Source organism: Herpailurus yagouaroundi, unplaced genomic scaffold (assembly GCF_014898765.1).
Source record: "Herpailurus yagouaroundi ecotype Mexico unplaced genomic scaffold, PumYag 162, whole genome shotgun sequence".
Classification (NCBI taxonomy): Eukaryota; Metazoa; Chordata; class Mammalia; order Carnivora; family Felidae; genus Herpailurus; species Herpailurus yagouaroundi.
In genome coordinates, this window is record NW_024412403.1 from 18,349,030 (window position 1) to 18,376,460 (window position 27,431).

At 40.4% G+C, this 27,431-nt stretch overlaps 1 protein-coding gene and 1 long non-coding RNA gene across 3 annotated transcripts in view; one reads left to right on the top strand and one right to left on the bottom strand.

The window, feature by feature from the left end:
• Positions 1-27,431, top strand: part of CYYR1 (cysteine and tyrosine rich 1) — a 104,533-nt gene that overhangs the window by 33,404 nt on the left and 43,698 nt on the right. The window lies entirely within an intron of this gene.
• The window catches only part of LOC121036048 (uncharacterized), a 68,625-nt gene that overhangs the window by 25,512 nt on the left and 15,682 nt on the right, over positions 1-27,431 (bottom strand). The window contains exons 3-6 of one of the 2 annotated variants that reach the window (XR_005793202.1): positions 20,512-20,718; positions 17,017-17,085; positions 13,183-13,936; positions 7,337-7,420 (exon numbers count right to left, since the gene is read on the bottom strand). This is a non-coding gene — a long non-coding RNA (uncharacterized LOC121036048). Of the gene's footprint in view, positions 1-7,336; positions 7,421-13,182; positions 13,937-17,016; positions 17,086-20,511; positions 22,730-27,431 lie in introns of those variants that run through there. The other variant, XR_005793201.1, reaches the window with a different exon arrangement.

The following is a 27,431-nucleotide window of genomic DNA, read 5'->3' on the forward strand; positions in this document are numbered from 1 at the left end:
ATCTTCAGTCACTGACTCTTTTATTTCCAATATGGTTGTCCAGCCTATCCAATGACGTTTTTGTCTCAGATACTGTATTTTTCACTTCCAGAATTTCTGTTTGATTCTTTTCTTATAGTTACTATCTCGCTGTTGAGGTATCCTGTTTATCCATTTATCACAAATATATATTTTTGTATATCCTTAAGCATATTTATAACAGCTAAATTAAATTTTTTGTGCTCTAATTCTGGCGTCTGGGTCATCTCAGTTGCCTTTCCTCTTGATTATGTGTCTAGTAATTTGAGATGTATCCTGGACATTGTGAAAAATTCATGATAGAGATTATATTCTGGTATTTCCCTGCGTATTTGATTGTTTGTTTGTTTCATCAGGCAGTTAACGTGACAGGACTCGAGTCCTAATGTTTGTCACCTCCGCAGTGGGTATCTGCTAAAATCTCGGTTCAATTCTTTTAGCCTTAGGGCTGCTCACGGTTTATGCATGCATAGTTCAGATGCCATCCTGATTTTTTCTCCCAGAATTTATGTGCACAGTTTGATATTCCCCTTCCCCCTTCCCCCAGAGTTTCTCCTTTCCCTGATTTCCTCCCTCATTTTCCATCTGCTTTGACAGTCCTAAATTCTGACCTTTAATTCTTAAAAATGGTACACTGCAAAGATTTCTATCCAAGATTTAGCGAATCTGTTTAATCTGACCAGCGCATGCCCTTTAGCAAAAATCCTGATCAACAGGAAACTCACCAGTTCCTATTCGCTTCTTCCAAGTTTTGACTCTCTTCCAATTTATGCCTGCTTTTCGTTTCACTCCAGTGACTTCAAGGAGATGTGTTTTATACTGACGAATAACTCAGTTGCTACCTGTGGTAGGGTTGTATCCATAAGAGCTACTCCACGTTTACCATTGTACCAGAAGAAAAAACTGCCCACATCCTTGGTTGTCGACTTTGAGAAACTCAGTGTAGTGTCCTAAGCAGAGACACTAAAAGCAGTTAGGGAGAGTCTGAGAAAAGTTCTTTAAGAAATGATTTCCTTAAAACACAGAATAGATGTCTTCCTTAAAGTGGCATTGCATATCAACCTTGTTGTCTCACTTACTTTTATATTAAATCAGAGAGAAGGAGATATGCTACTATGAGCAGAAAAAAAGATGTGAATCCCAGACACAATAAAATGCTACTTATGAATTTATGAATGCATCAAAGCGCTGTTTAAACAGCATAGGCTGAATGCAAATGTCTATCTGAACTTCCTCCTGAAGCCTCACAAAGCAATGACAGTAAAGGAATTAAGAGAAAAAAAAATTCACAAGGACAAAAAGAAGACAGCAGACAACAAAAGTAACATTTTGAAATCTGGGAAATAGTTTAACCACCGGTAGCTGCTTTAGACTGGAGAACGCAGCAATCTGAGTCTGTTGAGGCAGCAAGCCAGAAAGCCAGTCATTTTCGCATAAAACTATGAAAATACTCAGACTGGAGACAACCCGTGCTTGGAACGCAGGTGTGCAAAAAATGGGGCTGAAATCTGGAGTGTGAACTGAACTTTTTTTTTTTTTTGAAGATTTATTTATTTTTGAGAGAGAGAGAGAACACAAGTGGGGGAGGGACGGGGGTGGGGGGTACAGAAGATCTGAAGCGGGCTCTGCCCTGGTAGCAGCAAGCCCAATGCGGGGCTCGAACTCACAAACTGGGAGATCATGACCTGAGCCGAAATTGGATGCTCAACCGACGGAGACACACAGGTGCCTCTGAACTGAACATCCTTAAAAGAGAAACCAGACTTCCCATCTTCCCTCTCCACCCTGGCTCCATCAAAACAAAACCTGGGGTCTATTTTTAGAGAGGTTTGATCAGATAGCCTCTGGATTTGGAGACAGCAAGAAGAGTTGAGGTTGGAGGGTGAGTTACTATGCTGAAATCAGAGGGATTATGGGAAAATCTTCCCACTGAAGAGAGATTTGTTCCCTGCATGGCTCTGGAAAGGCCTGCAGCCAGGCATACATACTTGAGGTTGGAGATTGGTGAAGTGCCTTCTGGAAGAAAATGGATCCACTCAAAAGTATAGACTTACAGTAGGATTTTTAACCATAGGGTCCATGAGCACAAAAATTCATTTTTGTTTCCACTAACCTGCAAATTAGCATCTCTGTCATTGTTGAATGTAGGTAACAAACCATCGTAATAATCGCAGTATCCGTCACTTTGTCACCGGTAGGAATCACGGTAATTTTTTTTTTTATTTTTATTTTTTAAACATTTTTTTTTCAACGTTTATTTATTTTTAAGACAGAGAGAGACAGCATGAATGGGGGAGGGGTAGAGAGAGAGGGAGACACAGAATCGGAAGCAGGCTCCAGGCTCTGAGCCATCAGCCCAGAGCCTGACGCGGGGCTCGAACTCACGGACCGCGAGATCGTGACCTGGCTGAAGTCGGACGCTTAACCGACTGCGCCACCCAGGCGCCCCAACGGTAATTTTTTTAATCACATTATCCATCGCGTATATCTTGAAATAATATTTTCATTCATCATTACTTCAGCACTTATTAGATCAAACTCTAAAGCTTATTATATGATGCATTAATAAAAAGCACATATTATTGTTTCACCGATTTATTTTTAAAACTTTGCTATAATTGGTTCCATGCATTTAAATACATTCTGAAATAGGGTCTACAGGCTTCACCAGACCGCATGGCACAAAATAGGTTAAGAACCCCTAAAATGCAGATACAGGCATTTGGAGATTTCCCCCAGCCAAACAAATGATCTCATAGTGAGATGCACAGATCACGAAACTACACTTATGCTTCCCAGTCTAGTTCATTTGGGCCTCACTTTTAAATATGATTTGACAGCTAAGGAAGACCAGACATTAAGGACAGCCTCTACTCTGAAAGGTAGAGCCAGAACAAAACAAAATAGGGAGAAACAAAGAAGGGAGAGGAACAAAGTGATAAAATAAACTCATGAAAAAAGAACATCATGATTAATATCCAGAGAGAACTAAGAGACTCTATTTCATCTGTAAAACAAGACCAGAACAATACACATACAAAGGAGCAAAGAATCCAGAGGACTTCTTGAAAACTCAATGAAGATAGATTTAATAAGGGTGCCTGAGTGGCTCAGTCTGTTGAACATCCGACTCTTGAGTTTGGCTCGTGGTTCATGAGATGGAGCCCCAGGTTTGGGATTCTCTCTCCCCTCTCTTTCTGTCCCTCCCCACTTCCTGCTCGCTTGTGCACTTTTCTCTCTCTCTCCAAATAAATAAACATTAAAAACAAAAAGATTCTCTCTTCTTGTGCCCCTCTAAAATAAAAGATAGCTTCAATAAAATGTTCAACAGATGTGTGGAAAATAACATTAAGGACAACATTACTCTTTTCCTTCTTCCAGGAAGTGGGAAAAAAAGTCAAAAAAATGAAAATGGTATTTTATTTGCTCTGCCTAGTCTCCATTTCCAAATCATTGCCATGGTTAGTGAACACCTTCTGATCTCCACTTCTGCACCCTACCACTCCCCTACAGTGCCCCCACCCACACCTATTCACCTATATAGGGGCAGCTGGTTGAAAATGAGAGGGCAAAAAATGGGTTGGTTTTAGGCAGGGTACCAGTAACTTGCTCTTTCCATGGACCACAGTATCTGATAAATGAAAGTTCATCTCTATCGTGACCGCTACTGTTCTTACCAGATATTTCTAGTTGTCTGCCTACCAGCCTCATGGCGGTAGGCTCCTCCTTCTCCGTAGTTTGAGGTTAAGCATTGCCCTGTGGCTTACTTTGGTCTTACATCTGCTCTTTATGTGTTCTGGGTGGTGAACCATAGGGGGATGCGACGCCACACCGAAGAACAGCATAGAAGAAGCCAGCTTGGACCCTTTGGTATCTGAGCCTTGATCTTATTATGCATAAGTTACCTGGAGCCCAGTGGTTTTAAGTCAAACACTACATACATCAGTACCTGATTCTAGCACCACATGGTCTCTGAGTCCCTGCCTATACCATTCTTTCTATCTGATAAGCTCTCCCTAGGCCTTCTCCTGTACCCTTCACTTAATTAATTAGCACACTTATCCATCACAGTCCTTTCCAATAATTCCCCTAGGAAAGCTTCTCTGAATCCACACATCATGTAAGGTTCCCTGGCTATATGCTCCTACCCTTGTAGTTTTCCTTCACAGCGTTTACAAATTCTTGGCTCTTTCGCATGATTCTTTGAGTGCAGGATCTTTGGCTGGGCCTGGTACACAGTAGGTTCTCCATAAATATCTATTGAATGACGGAACAAGTGCACCTAGCATCAAGAAAGCTGAGAATAAGTCTGGAGGATATAGAAATGATGCGTTGGGGGAATGCAGAAATAAAGATCAAGGCACAGATGCAAAGAGCCAGTCGAAGGGCTGGTGTGGTGGTGCTCAGGTAACATCCAGAAGCAGGTCCATTTCCATTCCAGTGTCTCAGGGCTGCCAGTGTTATAAAAATAGTGACTGGAAATCAAAGGGGAAAAGTTACCACTTTCTTTCTACCTACGTATTGAATTTTAAAAGCAAACCTTCAGGCCCTTTATAATCACATTAGAGTGACTCCTGCCATGCTTTTCTAAAACGAAAGCCTCTGAAGTATGGAGGCCATGGTGTTTAAAATGTACTAAGTAGGGAGACTTACACCATCTGAAAAAAATCCCAAGTTCCTGCCATACCCGATTTTGAAATTCTATAATTTGATATTGCCTTCCTCTGGTAATGTACACTATTTCTTAATTCATAATAGATCATACATATGCCCATTTGTTAAAAGCACAATAAAACAGCTCATAGAAAAGCAGAGCTTAAGACCTGTGTGGCTTTCAACGATATATTACATCTTTCTCTTTCATGCTTCTCTGGAAACTCTGAGTCTTAAGTAGTCTTACGTAAGGAGACATACAAACGCACTGGTGGTCTACTGGAGAGGCAAGTTACAAATATCTCCACGTGAAAGTACCTCAGAGTTCACTCAACTCTTGAGCCTGATAGAGAAATTGAAGCAGCCCTTGGAGGGTGGGATCTGAGAGTGACCATCGACCTACTGTGGCCCTCAGACAACCCTCAGAATGCTGACAGGGCGTATATAATGAATGAAATTAGAGAGTCTTTTACATTTTAAAGGGTGCTGTAACAAAACCCGATTTAAAGCTCATTGACTTTCCTCCATAGCCACAGTAAAGGTCTCATAAGCCTGTCTCTCTCCACCCAAACGAATAGAATGAGCAAAACTCCAACAGTACTGTTCTTTCTTCGTTTAATGTTTTATTTATTTTTGAGAGAGAGAGAGAGAGCGGGAGAGAGGGAGACACAGAATTCAAAGCAGGTCCAGGCTCTGAGCTGTCAGCCCAGAGCCCACCACCGGGTTCGAACTTAGGAACTATGAGATCATGATCTGAGCCAAAGTCGGATGCCTAACCGACTGAGCCACCCAGGTGCCCCAGTATTGTTTTTTTATAATAGCTAAAGTATTCTGCATTCCTCCTTTTATAAATTTCCCCCTCCTGCTCTTTTCCCTCACTCAGCACAACTAGTTTACTCCCTTAAACTAGTTTACTCTTTTATCCAAAAGAGATACTCACTTTGAGCCAGGCTGTGTCTGTGCCACTCTTTCAACAGGAATTACACCTAGCAGCTGCAATGTCCACAGACAAATGCCCAGTGGCTTCTGGGAAACAAAATGAACAAAGAATGAATGAGTGAATGGAAATAATGCAAGTTCTAGGTAGAGTGTATTTCTGTCACAGCCATTCTTTAAAATGGGAGTAGTCCCATTTTCCTTGCAAGCGTAAAGAGTAACATTAATTGTTTAAGAGTTATGCAAGCAGCCATATGGTAACTGTCAAGTTCCTAGCAGGAAGCAGCACACTCAAAGGGGAGATTGGAGAGAGTTTAATAAAAGGATCTTTCATAAAGGTGCAGATGGGGACTGGAGAAACCAACAAAAGATGGTGCAATGTTCTAGGCTATCAACAGCTGAGAGCCTTTCCCAATCTCTAAGACTGAGAGGGACAAGGAAAGAGAGTAGTTACCCAAGTCCAGACAGAGTACCTGTATGAAAAGGACCTCCCACCAGAGCTATGGCTATCCCTAGAAGGCAGCCAACTGACTGGAGGGATAGCCATAGCGTCCTAGGACTCATTCTCCTGTTCCTTTCAACCTTCAATCCCCCATATCCAGTTTGGCCAAACCCAAGCATACGTCGGAAGGCAAGTTGGTGTATTGGCACAGTTGTTATGGGTCAGCCTTCCTGACTATTGAGCAAGACGGAGAGGGCTGGAAAGTGGGTCAGGAGGGGTAAGAAAATATCCAGTATATTAACACACAGTAGAGACGGAATGCATGGCCACCGACTCTGAAGCTGAGTGTGATAAAGTAAGAAAGCAGTGACTCCTATTCATTGATTCACTCATTTAACATTAGCCCTTTATTCAGCCCCCATCCTGTAAAAGAATTCTGCTAGGTCCTGAGCATACAAAGAAATAAAGCATGATTTCTGCCTACAAGGAGTTGTAATGGGACAATCAGACAAGTAAATAAGCAACTGACAACACATCATAGTGATATTAGTGAAATATTGACAACGTATTTTACAAGGTCATTCTTTTGAGATTCGGGTTGACAAATTCCTTACACTGATTTGAGACACATGCCCACAGAGTGCCAGAAATACTGGTGAATAGCGTGACAGGTGTGCTTACAGCTCCATGTACTTAGAATTTGCTACTAAATTTTATATTATTTGAATCAGTCTTAGAGCAAATACATCTGAGTTTTAAATTCTTCAAACCTTCTAGGCCTTTTGCCGTGAAAGAGTAAGTGGCTTTGGCTGGTTATGTTCCATGACCAGTGTTTGCTAACATTCACTTTTGCAATTGGTCCCCTCTCAGAACCAATGCCAAGCATCGCACACAAAATACACACACACACACACACACACACACACACACACACACACACACCCTGCTACCACCACCACCACCACCAATGACAACAGCAACAGCCTAGTTGATGTTTTGTCACGACCAGTTCTGGCACGCGCTGCATGCCGTGTGGCCGAAGTGAGAGGATACTCAACTTCTATACCAGTAAAATTCCTCCATTAACAACACATAACTTGATTACGGCAGAAAACGATCGTGCAGGCTGATTATGAAGGGCTTGAATTCCATAAGCATTTCTCAGCTCCGACGACTTTTATAACACACAAATACAAGCAGATTGACCAACCTAAGCTTCACAGTGTATGTCAAATGATATAGTGTGGGTTTGTTAGTCTCCAATGGAAGATCTGTTCATGTACTCACCATCGTTGTAGAGCTGCTGACCAATACATGTTCGTATTCCTGAAGATATCTGTATCAGTGTTGTGCCATAACTCATCATTGTCACTAGAAAAAATGGGATGGGTGCAGTAACATAAAACTGTCAAGAAAGGAGTCCTCATGGGTATTTACCCAAAGAAAATGAAAACACTAACTCAAAAAGACACATTCACCCCTATGTTTACTGCAGCATTGTTTACAATAGCCAAGATATGGATGCAACCTAAGTGTCCAGAGATAGATGAATGGATAAAGATGTAGTGTGTATATACAATATATGCAATGGAATATTACTCAGCAACAAAAAAGAATGTTGCCATTTGCAACCAAATGGCTGGACCTATGGTATTTTGCTTACTGGAATAAGTCAGACAGAGAAAGGCAATTACCATGTGATTTCAATCATATGTGGACTCTAAAAAAAAAAAACCAAATGAACAAATAAAAAGCAGAAATAGACCCATAAATACAGAGAACAAACTGGTGGTTGCCAGAGGGGCAGTGGTGGGGGGTGGGCAAAATGGATGAAGGGGAGTAGAAGGTTACGGAATGAATGAATCAAAAGGATGAAAGTTACAGCACAGGGAACATAGTGGTTTTGTAACGTCATTGCATGGTGACAGATGGTAGCGACATTGGCAGTGAGTACAACATACAGGATAGAGAAGGTGAATCACTGTGTTGTATACCTGAAACTAATGTAACATTGTGTGTCGATACTATACTTCAAGAAAAAATTAATTTTAATTTTTCTTAACATTTATTCATTTTTGAGAGTGAGAGAGACAGAGTATGAGCAGGGGAGGGGCAGAGAGAGAGAGGGAGATACAGAATCCGAAGCCGGCTCCAGGGCCCGACGCGGGGCTTGAACCCATGAGCCACGAGATCATGACCTGAGCCGAAGTCGGACGCTCAACCGACTGAGCCACCCAGGTGCCCCAAAAAATTAATTTAAAAAAAGGCAAGGAACTTCCAAAGATCTTTTGCTTCCTTATTTTGAAGACCCATTATTACCAAAGGTCTAAGAGCTAACTCCCTCTAAAGGCCTCCTAATATACCTCTGCTCGTCAATCATTCTAGCAAACAGCTTAAGTGCTTAATAACGTAAAATCCAGTAGCACTGAACCACGGTGACCTCTGTCAAAAACAACATTACCTGCAGCTGATAATTTTAAATTAAGTGAAATAGAGACTGGTGGTATTGTCCCTGACGGTTGCAAGCTGTGTCTCCCTGTGCCTTCAGGATCTTGTGTCTTTTTGTGCCACACTGTTGGTCCAGCCAGCCTCTGGGTCTGCAGTAGTGTGCCCTGATTCCCAGCCCGTGCCAACGGCTGCTGCTGGCTCCAGCAAAACCGAGTTCTGTATACATTTGACCCATTTGAAGCAAAGCCGAGAGTGATCATTTGTATTCTAAGATTCAGTTCAAAGTTGTGGTTATCTGTTTTCTTCACGCATTTTATGCTTTACAAATGTAATGCATAACACTCATTAATTCAATATATGAATTACATGTGTGTGCTCCATATGAATACATGACTCAATCTATAAAAGGTCATTTGTATCCAGTTTATCAGAAGCTCATTTATTTCATAAAACTCTTGTACCTTTCTAAAACGATGCAAAAGGAGCATATGTAACAAAATCTGATGTGACAGACACAGAATGGGCTTTGAACTCAGTAAGTAGACTTCTACTCAAATCACACATTTGCCACTTACTCACCAGGTGACTTTAGACAACTTAGTAAACCCCTCTGAGCCTTACTGTCTTTGTATGGTCAGTGGCAATGACAATACACAGCTATTGGATTGTTGTGAGAAATAAGCAAAATAAGTAAAGTATCTTTGTAAAACATAGAGAGGAAGGACTCAGTATTTTAATTTCTTTATGTCCCTTTGTTTGCTATTAATAATGGACTAGGTGTGTGTGAAATAGATACCAAACCAACAAAACTTTATGGTTTAGCCTGCTTGTCTCAGAAAACCTGTGTTGAAAAGGCTCATGAGAGATTTATTTGAATGTGCTTCCTTCTCTTACACACTTTCTTGTCTGACGGCCACAGATACTCAGTAAGCAAGCTCCTCAATAACAAGGCAAATTGATTTCCAATTCGGACATTTCTTCTGATTATATAAATAAAGATACCATCTCAGTAGATTGAACTGAATCTTAGATTTTATTTTCACATTTTTCCCCTTTTTAGGGTCTTTCCAACAAATTTCTAGCAAATGCTATTTACAGGAATTTCTAAAAAGAGACCAAAGGCTTTTAATTGTAAACCTTTTGAGCTAAAAGCAGAAATTCAGTAACTAGCAAAATGATAACATTTTGGCTCAAAATTAATATTTCTATTTCTCTTCTGCCAAAATGGTTTGCTTCTTTTTGATTGATAGTTAACCAGATTTCTACCAGAGCATTTCCAGATTTTTAAGTTTTTCCTTTACCCTTTCTTTATAGAATTGCTAAAGTTTATTTCTTGACATTTCTGTATGATGTTTTCATAAAACAGTCCACTCCTTTGTCTCACTATATTTTGTCTGAGCTTTTTTTTTAAAAAAAAAGGTAGCAATAATGCCTTAATATTCATTACCTCAGACTTTGTAAAATATCGTATTTCTAAAGGCACAACAGGTGAACAGAACCTCTGATCGCTGAGGTGTTACATTATTTGAACAAAATATTCTCCGGGGACCTATGCAAGATTCTGACACCTAAAACCTGAATTTAGCTTTGAATTTGGCAGTGGAGCTCTTAGCAAAATAGCGGTGCTCTGGAGGAGCTGAGCTTTCTTTATGTATGATTCATCTGGCCATATTCATGCAAACTAAAAGAAATGTACAGAGACAGCAACGAAATGGAATCCCAACATAAGCCAGTTATACTTGATGAAAGTGGGAACCATTCAACAACCAAGTAACTGGGGCGCCTGGGTGGCTCAGTTGGTTAAGCATCTGACGTCGGCTCCAGTCATGATCTCATGGTTCGTGGGTTCAAGCCCCGCGTCCGACTCTGCTGACAGCTCAGAGCCTGGATCCTGCTTCAGATTCTGTGTCTCCCTCTCTCTCTGTCCCTACCCCACTCATGCTCTGTTTCTCTCTCTCTCTCTCAAAAATAAAGAAACATAAAAAAATTTTTTTAAAAACCAAATAACTGTCCTTAAAAGTGAAAGATTTCTAAATTCGTGGATAATATAAAGAATTACTATTAGATAGTCTTTTTTGGTTGACTTTCTAACCTTCGAGGTTTATACAGCATTCCTTGAGAAAAGTAACAGTGGTTTGACTTTAATTTGTTATGTAACTTGGGTTATGCTACATAATTAAAATATAATGAGCTTACGGAACTTCATGCCCGAAAAAAAATTAAAAACCGTAATATTTTAGAAGTTGTGCTTGCAGCTTATTGACAGGAAACACTTGTTTTGGTAATATTTTGGCCTGTGGACAAAGACAAGTAGGAAGCTGGCAGTGCTTCTGGCCTTTGCCCTGGCTTTAATTTGCTTCAAATGTCCAAATGCCCTTCTCTATGTTTCCTGGACAGAATAAAGTGAGTTATGTGAGGGCAGCCTTTCCTTGACTTCTGATCATTCATGTCATAAACACAATATTTGCAAGAAAAATAAAGAACAATAGAAGTGTCCAGAGCTTCTTCACTGAAGGAGTCAACTTTCTTTACTGTCTAATTCATTGCAAGCGATTGACTTGAACTCTTGGCTTATGTTGTGCACGGAAAGGAATGCCTTCGCTCAGATTTTTGAGAATTAACAGGGCCACAGTGTTGGGGGGACATGGGATTTGTTCCCTAGATGGGGTTCCTGAATCTTAAAATGCCTCACCTTCCTGTCTCCTTTGATATCTAGAACCCTGAAGTAAGGACAAGAGTTCTGACACCACTTTAAAGATGCAAACAAACAAACAAAACCAAGAGTCACAGAGGTGACGTGTTTCCCATAAGGCTCATACAGTCACTTAGTTAATACAGAGTTGTAGTAGTGGGCTCAAAAAGAAGATGGGAGAAAAAGAAATAGAAATATACAGACGTTAGTCAGGAAGTTCGTCAGGGCTGAGGCCTCTGGAGAATGATTTGATTTGTATTTTATTGTAAACGGCCACTCACTTTCATGTGGAGTCCGGATTGTAAGGGGCAAGAGAGAAAGCAGGGACCCCAGTTCAGAGCCACTTTGGGGAACAAGAGAGAGGAAGATGATTGTGATCCTTCTATAGGCTACGATAAAAAAGAAATTTGTATAAATAAAAAATAAATAAAGAAATATAAATATTTATATATTTATAATTATATTATATACAAATATAATATAATTATAAATATTTAAATTTGTATTTATATATGTATATTATATTTAAATATATGTGTGTAAATTTAAATATATATTTAATTTTATATATTTATATATAAATTTATATAACAATATAAAAATATAATATAATAATATAAATATATATATAAATATATATATAAATATAAGTAAAAAAATAGGGACAAGAATATCTATTCTATTACTAATTCAAGGTTTTTTTTTTCCAGGAGCTTCCTGGTATTTTCGGTCTGGCCTTATCTTATCCACCAGAGTCAGATTTCTAAACTCATTCGATTCTCTCTCTCCTCTATCCGACACCTTCAGTACTTTTTCCTCACCTTACATACGCAACTCCAAACTCTTAGGATGGTCCCAAGGCTCTTTGGAGCCTGGCCTCATCTTTCCAGACTTCCTTTCAGCCAAGCTCTCCACCCCTGTCCCCTAAGCCTGAATTCTCACAAAACTGAATGGTCACGCTTTCATACCTGTTGTTCTTTGTGCCCAGAACACTCTAACTTTCTTCCTGGCTTAGAAAAACATAGTCATCTTCCCAGTGCCAATAACCCAGCTCTTTTCTGGGAAATCAGTTATCCCAGGGATAAAACCACCATTGAATTCATTTCCCTAATAATGTTTTTCACAATTTATGCTCAATAGCTGTGTCTCCATCTCTCCCGATAGACTGTGAGAATCTCAAGGTCAAGAACCTGGTCTTTTTATCTTTTCTCATCATTGTATCCCTCAGTCTATGGTAGGGGCTCATCAGTGCTGATTGAAATAAATTAAGGTCTGTCTCATTATAAAAAAATAATGACAGGTAAAATAAAATATTTTCTCTAGAAAATCAAGATGTGAAAGCAAAAGGTCCATTTTGATCAAAACAAAACTAAATTTTGTGAGCAATCAAACTGTACATAAATTGAGAGTATTCTTCTGATATATAAATAACCTTTAAAAAGTACCATCTGTGCATTTTTCCACGTCAGTGTTTTTTTAAGTTCTTTTTTTCCAAAGAGGGGTGATGTCACAGGTTCCTTTAAGCTTGTGATAAAAACTGTTGGATCATTTCACAAATTCATATGAACACACAACTTTGCAAATAATTTTGGAGGCTTTCAAGCCCACTAAAATCCCCTCATGGGATAGATCAAGACTAGGTGAAAGTATCTTCTGTAAGCTTTTAAAAATATATGGTAAATCTTCTCTATAGTTGGAATATTGCTCACATTGCCAACTGTTACTTTCTCATAATGTGTCAATGTGCTAATAACTAAAGGTGAAATATTATGTTGTAGGCAGCATATAGTTTTGACAAAATATCACATAGAACATTACAACATCAGTATAAAACGATGTGAATTTTCATTCCAGATAGAATTCATTTGCAAATGATCACAGTGTAACCTTTTCAATCCATACCACCACAGATCCTTTCCTGAAGGGCAAAACAGCTAACAAGGAGCTCCAAAAAGAGAGAGACAGAGAGAGAGAGAAACATTTTAAATCCTACCTTAGTCAGCTAAAGAAATTAGTTGAATTCTTCCCAGATGTGAGCAAATATTTTATTCTCTCTCTTCCAGTTTTTTTTTTTTTCTTTGCTTTCAATTCAGAAGCTATGTCACAGATGAGCTATGAGTAGGTATAACAGAATGTATAGCGTGTATCCAGGACTGATTTTGTTGATCATTCTCTTTGGGACGAGATACACTCAAGAGTTCAACAGAGGTAGCAGTTCCATCAAGGATTGTTAAAAAAAAAAATGATGGCAATATTATCACTCGGTCAAAATTAAAACAAATTAACAGAGGCCATTATTAGCTGTTATTGATTGATGTGAATTTGAATGTTCCTTTCGGGTAAGTTAGTCCTGATGGTTCTTATGGGAGTTTATTTGAAGTTGGTGTCCATTCATTGTACCACCTGCTCACAAAATGTAAGAATTAAAAAGCATACCCGAGCATTTCTCGAGGTGAAATGTATTGGCAGAGCTGTATCTATCTAAATAAATTTCTTTAGCATATGTATAAAGTCGTTTCAGTCTGGGCTAGCTAGCATCGGTAAGTTAACTCATGGAGAACCAAGGTCGCTGATTTCATCTCTGAAAAATACCTCTCACCTGGATTACTGCCATTGCCTCCTAGTCCTCTTTCTCAGGTTACCCTCACTCCTGACCGTCTCTTCTCAGCCCAGCAACCGGAGGGATTCCTTCCAAAACCCAATTTTGGATCATGTCACTGCTCTGCTCAGAGCCCTTTAGCAGCACCCTATGTCCATGCAGAGTAAGAGCCAAAGTTCTTAAATGGTCTCCGAGTCCCTCTGGACTTGACCTGCTAACCTCTGACCTCATCTCCCACCATTTTCCCCCTGCGGCACTCTCCCTCAGCTACGTTGACCTCCTTGCTTGACTATCTGAGACCCAAATTACTCTCTGGTGGCTGTGCCATCTGCTTGGAGTGCCCTTTTCCAGGTGTTCGCTTGGCCAACTCTTTCACTGCCTTCAAGTCGTTGTATCTCAACTCACTTGTATCCCTTCCTCTGATCCTCCTTATCCTGCTGACTTATCGTTTTATTCCTTGTGGAATTTAATATCTTCTGACAATATTTATACTTTGTTATGTTTATTGCCTGCTCCTCCACTCCTTCCAAAATGTAATCTCTTCAAGGACAAGTGTCTTAATAATGTATTCCAAATATCTCAAATAGTACTTGGCACATGGTAGGCTCTCAATAAATATTTGTTGAATCAAATGAATGAATTGAGGGGCGCCTGGGTGGTGCAGTCGGTTAAGCGTCCGACTTCGGCCAGGTCGCGATCTCGCGGTCCGCGAGTTCGAGCCCCGCGTCGGGCTCTGGGCTGATGGCTCAGAGCCTGGATCCTGGTTCCGATTCTGTGTTTCCCTCTCTCTATGCCCCTCCCCCGTTCATGCTGTGTCTCTCTCTGTTTCAAAAATAAATAAACGTTAAAAAAAAAAATTAAAAAAACAAACAAACAAAAAACAGATGAATGAATTGATTACTATACAGCCTAAGATTTACATATTAATTCATTCTGAAGATACAACAATGTATAAGAAGACAGGATCCTGTACGAAAACTAACCGATGTTGTCTCTACCATTAGGATCTATATTAAACTGTTTGCCACTGACCACAGACAGCCCTGAATAAAGGAACAGGGATGGTTCTAACCACATCTATTCAATTTTGGGAGAAAAGACATCTGTTGCAAGGATTTCAATGATACTTCAAGAATGTAAATTACTGCCTAATTTTTGAACTCAGAGTGAGACATGATCCTGAGCCCTTTCCCATTCTTAAGGTAATCAGTTGGTATAAAGCTAAATCCTACCATTTGTTGGTATTGTCAGCAGGCTGAACTTTAGGAGGATAATAGTCTGAGAGCCTCATAAAACACGGATGTACAAGGAGTAAAGTAGCATAATTTCTTCTTTTCATAATGAGATTAAAACAATAGCTTCAAAAACTAGCGTCCTAGACAACCATGCTGGGTGTCTAAGTCTGGATCTCAGACGATTGCAGATGTAGGACCAGACACGTCTCAGCATTGCCTTCCCAAATGCTCAGAGAGTGGCACCAACATCTTCAGCAAGCTGTGTGCAGTCAGCATAGGTGCTGTGACACCAAGATTCATGATCTTGTCGGCCAAGACTTCAAGGGCCACGTGAGAGGAACACTGACAATCCTTATCCTCTATCCAGTTGGCTGTGACAGAATACCATACTGGGTAGCTTCAACAATCGACATTTATTTCTTCTAGCTCTAGGAAGTCTAGACTTCTAGGGAAGTCTAAAATCAGTTAGCATGGTTGAGTGCTTGGTCCGGCCCCTGTTTCTGATTTAGAGGCAGCTGCTTTCTTTCTCCACTGGAGGCGGGGGTGGGGTGGGGGGAGAGAGACCAAGCTCATAAGTGGACTAATCCCATCATGGGGGCTCTACCTTCTTGACCCCGTCTAAATGTAATTGTTTCTCAAAGGCCCCACCTTCAAATATATTGCACTGAGATTAGGCCTTCAACATACGAATCTTGAGGGGACACAAATACTCAATTCGTAATAGTCCCCAAGAAATATCTGTGGAAATTTTCCGGGGCTCCTAGAGACTTAATGAAGAATTGTCTGGTCTGTGTCAAGTCCTGGGATTTGCTACGCCTTCTCTACCCACCTTCATCTTACTTTTGCCAACATGTCTGATACCTCATCCACTTGAGTCTTCTTTTAGAGAAAAAAATAAAGAAGGAAATATTTTAATATGAACTGAATATATCTAAATGGGCGACTAAGTTTTCTGCTACATTTTTCTTTCAGTAGCAAGCCATTTCTAGGAAATAATTAGGTTTATCTGACAGTGGTACTTGAAAGATTAGAAGTAATACCATATTAAAACTGCATATAACATGAAAAGTAAAAAAAAATGGATTCTAGAAAGGATCAGCTCAGATAATCCTATACAGGGTGTTCTATTTCTTTCTTATAATTCACTTTATTTGATAGGTACATTATTTTTAGCCTTAATCGTAGTCAATATTATAATTGGTTAGATTATCCTAGTGAATTCTTAAATCCTGGCTAAACATTTCTTTTATTATTCCATAGAATCCCTTCATTACTTGCTGGCTTGTAGAATAATCTTCATATTAAGTTAAGCAAAGAATTTTAAAGCAATATCCTTAAAGTATTTAACACATTCTAGAGGCCAATATAAGTGGCTTTAAGTTTTATGTATATTAAGCCATAATTTACATGGCTACTATTGTCTATTTACACAGACAATTTAAAATGATTGCATTTGGGGAGGCCTCTATCAAAACGAGGGAGCTTATCCAGCAGAAACCATCAGATATTCTATCATTAATATTTTTCAGGTGCAGTTTCCAGAAGAATATATTTTATATTTTCAGCTTTAGTAATAGTTAACTTTCTTATAATAACTGCACACTCAAGATTATTTTTTTCATAATTTAGGACAACCCTAAATGGTTGTCCATCAATAAATGCATTAATATTTATCAAATGAGAAGAAAATACCTTTTAATACGCTTTTAAAATGTTCTAAATATAAGTCTTTCAAGGGGTCCCTGTGAACTATCAGACTGTAACAATGATGTAAATTATACAATAAAAGAAATTATACAGTTATTTAAATAGCATTTCTTAGAAGAATACACGATCAGAGGAAGAATACTCGAATCAGTATTTTTGTTAAAGACTTTGAAAAACAGATTGTATGCCAATAGGCCTGTATATCCTACTGGTAGTGAGAAGTACTTTTAGACTCAGATCCTTACATTGGCTTTGGAACTGGCATAAAATGAAAAGCCTTAGTTACCTTCAATATACCGTCGTCTTCCATTTCATACAACTGCTTCTTTGAAAGAATTCCAGTGACCGGAAAGAACTGTATTAATTGAAAAGAACCAAGTCAAACATAAGGTGAGTGTGGGAACAAACCTCCGAGGGAAAAAATGCCCACATTGAGGAGCCTAAGAAAGTGAAACTTCGTGTGTACATTGTTCTTTAATACATTTTTGAACACTTTTTGTATGAATGCCATTCTAAGGCACTGTTGCTGGGGTGGGGGATGGGGGGCGGACAAAAAGATGTAAACAAACTCTAAAGCTCCTGGAGCTTATATGCAACTATTATTTCAGATTAAGGATAGAGCCATATAAATGGTATAGAAAGAAATGTCTATCAGAGTGGAGGAAAGAAAGAGATACCATTTCTGCATAAAGAGATCAAGGAGGGTTTTAGTGAGGGAACATTTAACATGCAGGGAACGAGGTGTACCAGGGTTAATTGGAAGACGGTGAGTACCCAGGGGGACTGAGCACACTAAAATAAATCTGGAAATGGAATTTGGACATGTTTGTGAAAATGACTTGGAAGGCCAGAAATCCAGAGCACCTGACCACAGCAACCAATATGTTTTTAGATTTTTTCGTGTGCAGGTTGGCACATGGGACACAGAGTACCCACGAGTGAGTTGTGAGTTTGCGTTCAATGGGCCAGTAATAAAAAAGACAAATATCTGTGCTCTCACATTTACCGTGTTGAACTGTAAAAAGACCGCTTTGTCATTTCTCTATCGGCATTATTCATTTAATAGATATTTATTGAAAAAGTGCGACGGGCAATGGTAGGTAGCAGGGGGAATTGGTGTGGCTTCATTTATGGCTGCCTTCTTACCTCAGCTCCACTAATAATCTCTAAGCCACAGTTTCTTCTTCTGTAAAATGGGGATATGCTGCTTCCTCGCAGCTCTTATGCATGTCAAATGAGGTACGGTAAGTCAAAGCCTTATCAAGGCCTGACGTGTGGTTAGGGCTCATTTAATTCTCTCTCCCCTGGCCTTTCCCAGGCTTTGCTCTCCCCCTCCCTCTGCGTCTCTTGTCTTCCCCCACTGCTGGAGCCACTGAAGCCTTCTTTATAGATTTCTCTGCTCTATAAGTCTCAGAATTAAATCCAAACCTAAGCAAGAATAATTTAAGGAGTCCTTACACAATATTTGGGACTCAGCTCCAGTCCTTGTCTTGGTAGTAGCCTAGCTCTGACCTTGAGTGTGTTTCTGTCTTTGGACTTTTGCCCAGTCACCTCTTTACAACTCCGGCCTTTCTAAGACCCGGATGCTATTTTCTCCTGGCCAAACGCCACAGCCTCGCTTTATCCCCTTTTTTATTGGCTCTGTTGCCCTGGACCCCGGTCCGGTGAGTGGAATCTCACTACTTACTGAATGTTGCCGATGTTTAGGGCCTGTCTGTTCTTCGGTGTATTTGCCTGCTTCTGGATTGGGTCCTGGGCTTGTGCCCTTCCAAGATTTTGTTTGTTTTTATGGAACCGAGCCACCCCTCCCCATAGCAGCTTTATTAGAGCACTCACTTGGGTCTTTTGCCATGCCACTGGAATTTCCTTGGACACTGCAACTAAGGAAATACGTGATTGCCCGTGTGCAGAGGCCTGGATGGATGCTGGCATTTGTCCCTCAGTCTACCGGGATCGTCACCAGGCCTGTCCATACCCACACCATTCATAAAGGTACAAAGGGAACCTAAGGCAAGTCCTTACACTCAAGGATTGCAGGACAAAGAAGGAGAAATGACACCAGAGTATGCCTAAGTAGAGTGCAGGGCAAGATACGGTAAGTGTGTCAGAGAAGATCAAGACACTGCGAATTCACAGAAGCGAGGAATCCCATTAGGTAGACGCATTTCTGAGCTGCCAGGTTCAAAGTGACATCTGAGCTGGGATTTCAGGTTGGATATCAACAGACAGATGAAGCTACACAGATGTCAACACACAGCTAGAACATGGAAGCAACATAAAAAGCTACAGGGTACCGAGGAAAGAGTAAGTAGTGGGTGGGAAGGCTGGAGAGAATCTGGTCTGGGCCTAGCTTATGGAAAATCTTAAATGCCTAGCTCGAGAAAAAGCACTTAAAAGGATGAGTATTAGAGATCAGGTGTAGTAGACAGCCACACAGGCTAGGTACTACTCAACCCCAGGAGGTCCCATTTGCATAGTGGGGGCTGGCAAACTTCTGTTTTATTTGGCCAGATAGTCAATATTTGAGGCTTTGCAGACCATGTGGTCTGTGTTGCAACTACTCAAATCTGCCTTTGCAGCCAAAAGAAGGCACAGACAGCATATAAACAAATGAGTATAGATGTGCTCCAATAAAACCTTGTTTATGGACACTGAAATTTGAGTTTCACAGCATATTATTATTTTGATTGGTTTCAACCATTTAAAAATGTAAAAAAAAAAAAAAAGTGGGGGGGGGTGCCTGGGTGGCTCCCTCAGTTGAGCATCCGACTTCAGCTCGGGTCATGATTTCATGGTTTGTGACTTCAAGCTCCGCATCAGGCTCTCTGCTGTCAGTACAGAGCCCCCTTTGGATCCTCTGCCCCCCTCTCACTCTACCCCTTCCCCACTCATGCCCTCTCTTTCAAAATTAATAAACAGTTTTTTAATATAAAAGATGTTTTAAGGGGCGCCTGGGTGGCTCAGTCCGTTAAGCGTCCGACTTCAACTCAGGTCACCATCTCACAGTCTGTGAGTTCGAGCACCGCGTCGGGCTCTGGGCTGACGGCTCGGAGCCTGGAGCCTGCTTCGGATTCTGTGTCTCCCTCTCTCTCTGCCCCTCCCCCGTTCATGCTCTGTCTCTCTCTGTCTCAAAAATAAGTAAACGTTAAGGAAAAAGATGTTTTTAGCTAATAAGCATACAAAATAAGCAGCAGACCAGATTTGGCCCATAGGTTATTGTTTGCTGACCTCAATCTAGACTCCATGTGAATGATACTCCTGGAATTAAGATGCAGGCCATGATTGAAAACCATTGATGGCATTTATTAAAGACAAGCACGATACTGTCAAATCTGAATAAGAAAGAGATTAGTAAGAAGAGAGACAGAGATAAGAGATCATAGTTCAAGCTGTGTGTATCTGCGTTTGTGTGTGCATGCGCGCTATTTTGGACACAGTTTTTAACTGCCATGTAGAAAGTGCCTTCTGATTTGGACCGTGTATTTTTCTATACTCTCTATTCCAAAGTGTCCACACAATGTATGGTCATCAACTTGGAACTGTGACCAGCCCTGTGAATGTCTTTTATCCACGACAGCAGCAGAAGTGTTTCAAGAGAAGAAAAACAATCATTCTCGAGGCTGTAATCTTCGTGGGAGGTGGGAAGGAACCCAAACCCTTGAGTCAAGGCAACAGTACATAGAAGTTGTTAGCAAAAGGAAACAAAGGAGCATTCGCTTGGCAATAGCCCGGTCCTATTTTATCATAACATCACATAAAACATCCTATAAAATTCACTCACTGTGCTTTCTGTCACGCTCCATTTTAAAAGCCAGCACTTGGACATGTGTCAGAAATCTTGGTTCAGTGACCTTCTGCTTCAGAAAGCTTTATCTCATTGTTGATATGCTATCTGCATTCCAGCACGTGGCCGGGGGTATCTATTTGCAGCTGACTTTATTCGATCCATTTCTTTTGTTCGTCACCGTAGAGTTATGTGGGCCAATGACTAGGCAGAAAAATTCCATGACAAAGTTCAACTAGCAGATTTTTGTATGGATTTTTGTGGGTTGGTTACCACAGTACTGACTGGTTCCTGGACTCTAATATTTTAGGCTGTAATCCATCCGTGACCTTTCAATGACCATAAACGTGTTCCTAATGTTCCGTGTGTGTATAATACTGTTACTAGCAGCAAGAAACGTTTTCTGAACTAGAACCCTAGGGGGAGCTTCTGTGGAGGCCCATCTGTTTAATGTAGGAAATACTCGTCTATCAGACATAGATACATGCAAGCAGAATGAGCTTTCTCAGAAAATAAATGGCAGGCTGAGTTAAAAAGAAGGGACAGTTTGTCACTTTAAAACAGGTGCCTTGGACTCTTTCTGTCATGATGCTGTAGATTCCACTGAGTTTTCCAGAGAACCCAAAGCATATTTTAATAGTAGAATTCACACGTTTGAGTACTTTGCATGATGTCTATTTATAAGATTACGCCTGCTATTGATGACATTTTTTGCATACGGAAAAATGATCAATAATCATGATTATCATTATTACCATTAAAATTTTACCATCACGAGCAATCTTGAGGTGACTTACAAAAGAACTACATGTACGTTCAGTACCGTTTGATATCTGACAACAAATATGCTCATTAATTAGCCAAATCTGTAAAAATTGATGTCTTTAAAAGACTTTGATATCGCCTCAAATACACGGTAATGAAATTTTTCAAATAGCTGACAGTTGGCCAGTATTATACTCTGTCCTAACTACACCTCCATCCTTGGAACATAGGGTCGGCTTTGTGGCCTAGTAGCTGATCTAGGTAGACGCTCTCTAGCAACAGAGCATCAGATACCACAAGAGCCGCCAAACTTGTGCTTTGGGTAATCTTTAATGTTTAACATATGTCATAATTTCCTTTGCATTTTCTTCATACTCTGTACATAGAAAATACACCAGGGCTGATACGTAAACAGCTCCTTACTTCGCTGCTTAGGCACCTCAGCCGTTAAGCAAGCAAGACTGGACATGGTACCATTGTTTACGGCTCTAACAATGTTGATGTAGAACAGCGTAATTCGTTACATCTCATCCAGACAGGCTTTCTAGGTTTCATACTGCATTATTTATGTACTTGTATTTGAACAGTCGCCTAAATATGGTAATTCTGCTTGCAGACTTTTGTAGCGGAAACTAAAAAGTCTCGCTAATACAAGCAGGGTAGGTATTATTTTCCCCATTTGGTGGATTTGAAAACTGAGACCCAGAGGTAATGATTGATTTACTCAAGGCAACATGGGTAGTGACTGGTTCAACAAGATCTATGCTCAGTTCTGCTGGGTCCTACTCCTGTGCTCTCTCCATCTTAAGGAAGCCATTCCAAAGCTGGCTGTTGTGCGAAACTTGAGAAGTGCTCACCAATGCCCAGGGTTCCTTTCCTTGAAGGGCCCTTAGAAGACTACACTTCCCAACCAGCCCTCTTATAGTTAAGTGGGACCATGGAACTAGCTGACCATTGGACCATGAGCAGAAGTGATGTATGTCACTTCTGACCTGAGTTATGTAAAAGACTCTGTGGGACCTTTCAACACAATCTCCTTCCTTTTGGGGGCAAGCATGGAGGCCATACGTTGACCGATTGGGGCCATGAGCTACAATGAGCCTGGACTCCTGAGTCACTTCATGGAGGAGAGCCATCATGGTTAGTCACCTGACTTAAACAGACTTTAAGGAAGAAAGAAGCTATCTCAGTTAAGCCACTGAGTTTTGGGCTTGTGAGTCAAGGCAGCACAAGCTCAGCCTATTCTACTAAAACCCATCTAGATCCTTTCTACAGATGCTGTCAACAGATGCTATCACCATTATCTCCCGCTATGATGTTGGGAGGGAGTACAAAAATTATACTTTGGCAATACTGAGAAAATAAAGCAGAAGGTAATATCAGGGTGCCTGGGTGGCTCAGTCGGTTAAGTGTCAGGTCATGATCTCACAGTTCGCGAGTTTGAGCCCTGGGTCGGGCTCTGTGCTGGCAGCGTGGAACCTGGATTCTGTGTCTCCCTTTCTCTCTGCCCCTACCTCACTCACGCTCTCTCTCTCTCTCTCTCTCTCTCTCAAAAATAAACTTTTTTTTTTAAAAAAGAAGGTAATAGGGATTGGTAAAAAATTAGTTGCCACAATTTAAAATCAATGGTCAAGGAAGGACTCATTTAAAAGATAACATTTGACCAATAAGTCAAAACCATGCAGATAAATCTGCAGGAAACACATTCTCAGCAAAAGGGAATCGTCACGTTTCTGACATTTGAGGATTAGAGGCCAGTGTAGCTGGAATACAGTGACTGGGGGAAGACAGTAATGAGAAATGGAGTCAGAGTTAAGGAGAAAGAGGCACATCATGGACAGCTTTGTGGGCTGTTATAAAGACTTTGGCTCTTACTCTGAGGGAAAGCAGAAACCACTGGGAAGTGTAGTGACATAGTTTAATTTATATTTTTAAAAGATTGTTTGCTAAAAGCCTATTTATGACATTAAACAGTTATTTACATTGGATGATGTTGTTGCAATACAACCCTGATTTCAGGATGTGGGGTTTGGATACATGGCTAATTCACACCAAACCGACGCTGGTGGTGTTAACTCACACTGAAAATTATATGGATGACAATCAGACCTCTATCAAGGTTCCCAGTGACACCCTAGACTACAGTGCCCTTATTTGAAACACTTGCCATAAAGCTATCAAAGAAATCCTTGCAAGAGTCCTTATTCTCCTGAACCTCCACTGTAAATCATCAAAAATACTTGCATATAATTTCAAACCAGCGCTTGAAGTGTCCTAGGCAATGACAGAATGAAGACATTAATCTTCCAAACTCTTTGCTTTGTCATTTCCATCTGGATATTCAAAAGACACTTTTTGGCTCAGTGTCTCCCAAAATGGAACCATTCTCCACTCGCACCAGTCTACTACTCCAGAACTTAGGCCCACTGGATTCCTGGTCTTTGTTCAGAAAACCCTTATTACTCTAGTAGCTCGAGTCAGAAACCCCAGAGATTGCTAACCATTTCTAGAAAGTTCTTTGTCCTACACAATTCAACCCTTTCCCCTCACTTTCTCCAGTGCGACCTCGAATCCAGCCCGTGTTCCCTCTCATGCAAATTGTTGGGACAGTCCATGATGGATCACCTAGGTCCCATTCTTTGCACACAGCTACACGAAGTATCTTTCTAAAACACGAATCTGATTGTGTCACTCCCCTCTTTGCAAGGATGAGCTAAACTCTTTGGACTTAAAGATCCCGTACCATCAAGTTCCTGCGTCCATTTTTAGCCACATCTCTTGTCACTTCTAGATTGCAATTTTTACAGCAGCTACACAAGACTGCTTGTTGTTTTCCAAAATCCTAAGCTACTTCACACATCTGTGACTTTGCACGTGCCCTCTGCTGGAATATCGTTTCACCTTGTCTGACTGGCAAATTCCTACCGCTTTCAGCCTCTGCTTATAGGTGATACCAACTGTGAAGCCTTCCCCGACCCCGCCTCCAGGGCCCCTCAGATGTAACTGTATTTCAGTGGTGCCTTAGAACTCATATCTGTTGCCCACACCACACAATACTTTATATGCCAAGCCCCTGAGACAGAGGGAAAGGATATATATAGTAGGTGATTAGTCCACGTTGAATGAATTAATAACTCTAAATCCCATTCTGACTCTATTGCCTGGTGTTAATATAATTAAGGGGATGTCACATCTGTATGCTGACCCGCATCCTGTGCTGCTCAGTGGGTAGAAAAATGGCATTGTGTTACCACATCCTTCTTGAGGGAGAATGTAGTAATTTCTTTAAGTAGTTTGTTGGGTAAGTTGATTAAAAAAAACACTAATTTTGAATTTGTTTTTGCTCGGGTTTCTGGGTTGTTTGTTTTTTTTTTTTTTTTTGGCTTTTTATTGCTTCAGATTGACTTATTTTTGTAATTCTTTGGCTTGCACCTGATGTTATTAAATGATTACCATTCTTCTTAGGGCTGACCTCATTTTCTTGTCCAGCGGACGCTTTGACTATGAAGGGGAAACCTGTTGCGAAAAATCAGCCTCTAGCTTCTTGGTTCCTACGGGGATCTGAATTCTAAAGCTGTGTAAAAATAGACTTGAGTTAAGAGAGCAGCTACTCTAAAAGTAATAATCAACAGTGGGAAAAAAGTAAAGATGCTTGATTTTTTAAGGGACTACATTTTAATGATACCACATTGTTTAGTATTTATATTTTGTTCTTTTTTTTTTTTTTTTTTCTTATTACAGGATAGCGTATGTTCTATTGGGACATTGCTGTTTTTGCCTCATTAACTTGAAAGCCCTCTCTAGTCAGCATAAGGCATGTTTGGATGATGACTGCAATAATCTGCTGTTAGAACTGGCGGCTGAGTCATCTGTTTTTACAGGATGGTAGTGTAAAGAACTCAGTCATACATCTCGTGTCAAAATTGAGTGTGAATTTTAAAGTCAAACGTAAAATGAACCCTTGAGCGTACTCAAGTGAAAATCATGGCAACCCAAGGGCTGAGGGTTTTTGTAGCTACTATTTGATTTTTGACCCAGTTGTATTATTATAGTCCTTGTATTTTCATGCAGCAAGTGGAAAAATCCAAGCTCAGAACTCACTAGCACTGTTATGAAAAGGATGATATTAGAAATGATTTGAGTTTTTCTGTGATCGTCTGTAAACTGTGATCCTTTGCTCATTATGGGCTTATTTTCTTGTACAGTCATCAGTGGTCTAGTGCTTAAATGAGGGGTTAGTGTCATTTTGGTAAGTGGGCACCCACCTAGATCGGGTAGGGAGCCTACAAAGGTCAGTGCGCCTTTTGGGCCTGTTTCTCTTCCCTAAAATGGAAGGATTCCCAGGCTGGGCACCTGGGTCAGGTATCCGAGGTAAGATTCAGAGCATAGAACACACTGATGATAGAAACGTGTGGAGAGCTGCTTCAGACCAAGAATACCAAGCTCATTCTGCTGTTGCACCATGATTTAACTCTAACTACGACCAGAAAACCTTCTTTGGGGAATTTGAGTTTGAAAACATAGCTGCCCGGGGGCATCTGAGTGGTTCAGTCAGTTAAGCAACCGACGGTTGGTTTCCGCTCAGGTCATGATCTCATGGTTTGTGGGTTCAAGCCCCATGTCGGGCTCTGTACTGACAGCACAAAACCTGCTTGGGATTCTCCCTCTCCCTCTTTCTCTGCCCCTCCCCCACGTGCTTTCTCTCTCTCTCTCTCTCTCTCTCTCTGGCTCTCTCTCAATAAATAAATAAACTTTAAAAAGAAAAATGTAGCTACCTGTACAGTTCACCTTCAGGTCTTTTTAAAGCTTATTTTCTCTGTCACCTTCTTAGCATTGGCCCAGGATGCTTTGGGAAATACAGTGCAATGATGGTTGTAGAATTTGTGAATCAAAAAATGCAATGAAACATCATTAATGTATAGTGGAGGGAAAGTCCCTAAACATCAGAAGAATGTCACACAGTTCATCAGCTGTTCCTGTCTAGAGAATACTTAACATAGTACAGATTAATTAGATTAAGGGCATGTTGATGACAAGGTGACTGTTGGCTAGAGGCAAGGGGACATTGAAGGTGGGTGAAGTAAAGGCAGTGGATTAGGAGTCAAGTCTAGTTAGGGTACAGAATGAAGGCTTTGAATTTCTCACAAGCCCCTTTTCTAGATTGGGAAGAGGATCTGAAGCCTCATATCAGCAGAGTGATTGCCTTTGGGGCCTGGATGGTGTTTTGACTGTTAGCACAAGGGGGCTTATTGAGATGGTGGCTAAGATCTACATGTTGATGAGTAGGGGTTTACATGACATATGCATAAAATCATTCATCAAGCAGTATTTTTAATATTTATGTACTTTGCTTATGTAAGTTATACCTACACACACACACACACACACACACACACACACACGCACACGCACACACACACAAAATAAACAAAACAGATGGGATAGAACTGTGCAGGACCTTGATTTTATACTTCTCCCTAGAATAAATAGTTCCTAATGCAGCATTACCGCCATTTCTTCTCTCACATCTCCAAAAAGCATTAAAAACACATTTTTTTTCTAATCTTAACCTAGTTTCTTCAGAATGTACTCTTTGGTACTATGTAGACAATAGCTTCCTTTTATTTTCTTAAACAGCAGTTCACAATTAGCTATGTGAAGCTGTCATTGCCCTCAAACTCAGTCTCAGAACTTTATGATCCTATTGGCTTAATATAACTTAATAGGAATGATAATGACAATAGCTCCTGTTTATTAAGTGCTTATAAAGTTCCAGGGACCTGGTTACATACCTACTTATTTGATTTTCATAACAACCTTAGGAGTTCAATACAATAAATACGTGCATTTTTCTTGCAAAAGAAAAATGAAGTTTAGGGAGGTTGAACAGCCAATACATGGTCACATTGTGAAATATGGCAGAAATTTAGTTTTGTCTGTTATTAAAGCACAATCTTAAGCTTTCTGGAATGTACCACCTCCCAGCAGCCTCCAAATGCTCATGGAGAGGCACATCTTAATTGCAGTTCAGGCTTGTATGGCTTTTTACTTGCTTGGAGATAAAGAATTTTGGAGGAAATGTTAATTCTAAATAATGTACCATACCTTGGCGACCATGAGGCACTGTATGCAAAACAAAGTGTAATTAAGAG